Source organism: Procambarus clarkii, chromosome 70 (genome assembly GCF_040958095.1).
Source record: "Procambarus clarkii isolate CNS0578487 chromosome 70, FALCON_Pclarkii_2.0, whole genome shotgun sequence".
In the NCBI taxonomy this organism is placed as follows: domain Eukaryota; kingdom Metazoa; phylum Arthropoda; class Malacostraca; order Decapoda; family Cambaridae; genus Procambarus; species Procambarus clarkii.
The window spans coordinates 9176713-9180659 of NC_091219.1; the positions used below are offsets into that span (position 1 = coordinate 9176713).

The 3947-nt window shown below is 40.1% G+C and overlaps 1 long non-coding RNA gene across 1 annotated transcript; it reads left to right on the plus strand.

The window, feature by feature from the left end:
* The first annotated feature begins 220 nt into the window (after positions 1–220).
* On the plus strand, positions 221–1027 carry LOC138356170 (uncharacterized). The gene is made up of 3 exons (XR_011224235.1): positions 221–350; positions 458–584; positions 968–1027. It is a non-coding gene; the product is annotated as an uncharacterized lncRNA (long non-coding RNA).
* Positions 1028–3947: the final 2920 nt, after the last annotated feature.

Genomic DNA, 3947 nt, shown 5'->3' on the forward strand with positions numbered 1-3947 from the left:
CGGTCGCCGTCTTTGGCAGGAAAAAGAGCCGCTGTAGCACAAGGGAGAGTTATATCAAGTGAGGATGTAGGCGGCCTCCCCGCCTCAGCTGTGAGAGGCCTGACGCCGCCGCCACACGCCTCGACCCTCCTCACACACACTCCTCAGCCCCTCGATGTGTATGGACCGGCCACGACAGTGCCATCTACATCTACTGGTGTGGCAGTGCCATCTACATCTACTGATGTGGCAGTGCCATCTACATCTACTGGTGTGGCAGTGCCATCTACTGGTGTTGCAGTGCCATCTACTGCTGTGGCTGGTGTTGCAGTGCCACCTTGAGGACCCACAATTCGGACCAATTTCAATAGGTTAGTATCTTTTAGTGTTATAATTTGGTATTTTGTAATAAGTATGTGCAGGATATATATATGTATAATTTTTTATTTTTTTATTTTTTTTTTTCGTTTGTTATCAGGGGATGTGCATGGAACTTGCACACCTTGCTCAATGGATGCCTATCTGCAAGGGTGCCAATTATGAACAAAATCTGTCGAAGTCAAGCTCAGCAACAGGTGGCCGAACTTTGATCTTATTTTACTCAGGTAAGTAATTTACAACTTCAAAGTACTTCATAGCTTTCATTTATTAATCAATTTACATGCAAATTACACCTTATATGTAGAGTTTGTGCTTCTACAAAATCTAGTAGACATTTTAGTCCAAAGTCCATTTGTTGATTTTATAAAAATTTATAAACATCATATATTGCATATTTTTGGAAGGGTAACTTTGAAAAATTATATTATTGCACTAAACACTCTATTGATAAAACTGATCACTACAATCCTTTATTATGTGCTAATTTTAATATCTGAGTGTTATAGAAATGATTTTAGTTGACAAATGTGGTCCCTAAAATTATTTGAAAATGTTGAAAATTCGTTGCATAATACGTTGTGTATTTTTTTTCTCCTTTTCTGTTTAGGGTGTGATGGTGAAACTTGGACCAGTTGCAGCCCTTTCTATAACCATTTCATAAATAAATATATAAGCAAATTGAACAATTTTTAATTTCACCTTGATATGCCCCCTTAACGTAACTTTTCATTGTGTCATTTAATTATTCTTATTATTTTGATTGATTGATTTTATTATACGAATTTGTTTGTCCATTTTATTCATGTTTTGATTTATTTAACGTAATTAAAATTTCATTGTTAAAATTTACTTGTGTTTTGTGTGTCTTCTCCTTACCTTACCACAGACGAAGTTCCAGATATTCTATTTTTTTTTATACTATGTGACGAGGCCATACCCCTAGCTTTGAACAGCCGAACACCAACGCGTTACCGTCACACTTGGCTTATTAGGCAAATCGGGCCTTGCATAGTAGACTGAGAAGTGCGTTATGGCTACTAGGTACGACATATATATATATATATATATATATATATATATATATATATATGTCGTACCTAGTAGCCAGAACTCACTTCTCAGCCTACTATGCATGGCCCGATTTGCCTAATAAGCCAAGTTTTCATGAATTAATTGTTTCTCGACTACCTAACCTACCTAACCTAACCTAACCTATAAATATAGGTTAGGTTAGGTTAGGTAGGGTTGGTTAGGTTCGGTCATATATCTACGTTAATTTTAACTCCAATAAAAAAAATTGACCTCATACATAATGAAATGGGTAACTTTATCATTTCATAAGAAAAAAATTAGAGAAAATATATTAATTCAGGAAAACTTGGCTTATTAGGCAAATCGGGCCTAGCATAGTAGGCCGAGAAGTGCATTCTGGCTACTAGGTACGACATATATATATATATATATATATATATATATATATATATATATATATATATATATATATATATATATAAATATATATGTATATATATATATATATATATATATATATATATATATATATATATATATATATATATTTATATATATATTTATATATATATTTATATATATTGTGACGGTAACGCGTTGGTGTTCGGCTGTTCAAAGCTAGGGGTATGGCCTCGTCACATAGAAACAAAAACAAATAGAAAATCTGGAACTTCGTCTGTGTTAAGGTAAGGAGAAGACATACAAAACACAAGTAAATTTTAACAATGAAATTTTAATTACGTTAAAGAAAGCAAAACATGAATAAAATGGACATACAAATTCATATAATAAAATCAAAGTAATAAGAATAATCAAATGGCAAAATGAAAAGTTACGTTAAGACAAGTGAGCAAATAACAAGTGTATGACAAACAAAGTAAATAGGTGCAGGAATATTGGCTTCAAGCTATCACTTCTCTTAGTACACGTAAGCCTGGGGCTTAGTCTACCAACGAGACGTGTTAACTTGTCGAAAGCACTGGATATTCTGAGGTCTGAGGTCGTGGCGGCCCCAGACATCAAGTAGTATGGTGGGTGGAGTGCAGTTGCAGCTGGACCCGCAGCCATTCAGCGATGAGCAGGCGACAAGACAGGTAGTTTGGCGATTTGAGGTGGAGCAGGTGTTCCTGGCTGCATACGTTTTGCTCTCTGGCAAACCTTGGAGATAGTGTTGTCGTTGTTGGATATTTCTTCCATAGTAGTTTTATATAGATTTGTAGCGACGTATTTGGAGGGAAGAGCAGGCTCAATCTCTTGAAGGAGATTATCGTCACAACTCTCCCCCGAAGCCTGCAGTTCTGGAAGAAGTACGTTGTTATGTGGTGGAGTAATAGATGGAGTCGCTTCTACTTCATAAACTCTGGAGAGGGCATCGGCTATGATGTTGTCAGAACCCTTGATATAGGGGATCTCCAGGTTGAAATCTTGTAAATACAAAGCCCATCGTAGAAGACGCTGGTTGGTGAATTGGGCTTGATGTAGGAAGCGGAGAGGGTTGTGGTCTGAGAAGATGGTTGTAGACTTGGCGCCTTGTAGGTACGGAGCGAAGTGTTGGAGGTTCTGGACGATGGATAGTAGCTCCTTTTCAATAGTGCTGTAGTTCCTCTGGTGTGGTTTCAATTTGTAGCTGTAGTAGCTGACAGGTAGAACCTCCTCGCCTCGTTGTTGCATCAGGACACCACCAACGCCGGTACCACTGGCGTCGACATGAAGGACGAAAGGCTTGGTGATATCTGGTGAGGCGAGAATGGGATTAGAACAGAGGAGGAATTTGAGTTGTTCGAAAGCAACGGTTTGCTGCATGGTCAAATTATACCGTTGCTTGGGACTGGTTAATAGAATTAGAGGTGTGGCGACTGTACTGAAATTCCTCACAAACCTACGGTAGTAGGAGGCAAGACCAAGGAAGCGCAGGAGCTGCTTCCTGTGGTAGGCTGTGGATACTGTTGGACGGCTTGAGTGTGTGAGTCTAACGGAGCTAGGCTGCCACTCCCAATAACATGACCCAGATAACGCACTTTACCTTTCGCGAAGGTGGACTTGCCCAGGTTGATGGTGAGGCCGGCTGTCAGGAGCTTGGAGAACAGACGTCGCAGCTGGAGCAGATGTTCACTCCAGGTGTTGGATGCTACGACGATATCGTCCAGGTAGGCGTATGTGTTATCCAAGCCCTGGATGACACGGTTGACAGCTCTCTGAAAGGTGGCCGGGGCATTACATAGTCCGAAAGGAAGGCGTTCATATCTGAAAAGTCCAAAAGGAGTGATGAAGGCAGATATCTCTTTAGCCCGCTCCGTTAGACACACTTGATAGTACCCCTTAAGCAAATCCACTTGGGACAAGTACTGGGCACTACCAATGGCGTCAAGGATGTCATCTATCCTTGGCAAGGGGTAAGCATCCTTGACAGTTACGTTGTTGAGTTTACGATAGTCAGTACATAACCGCACCTTACCTTGGGGTTTGGGCACCAAGATACAAGGTGAGGCCCAGGGGGACTCACAAGGTGCAGCCAGTCCATGATCCAAGAGGTACTGCACCTCAGCACGCATGAC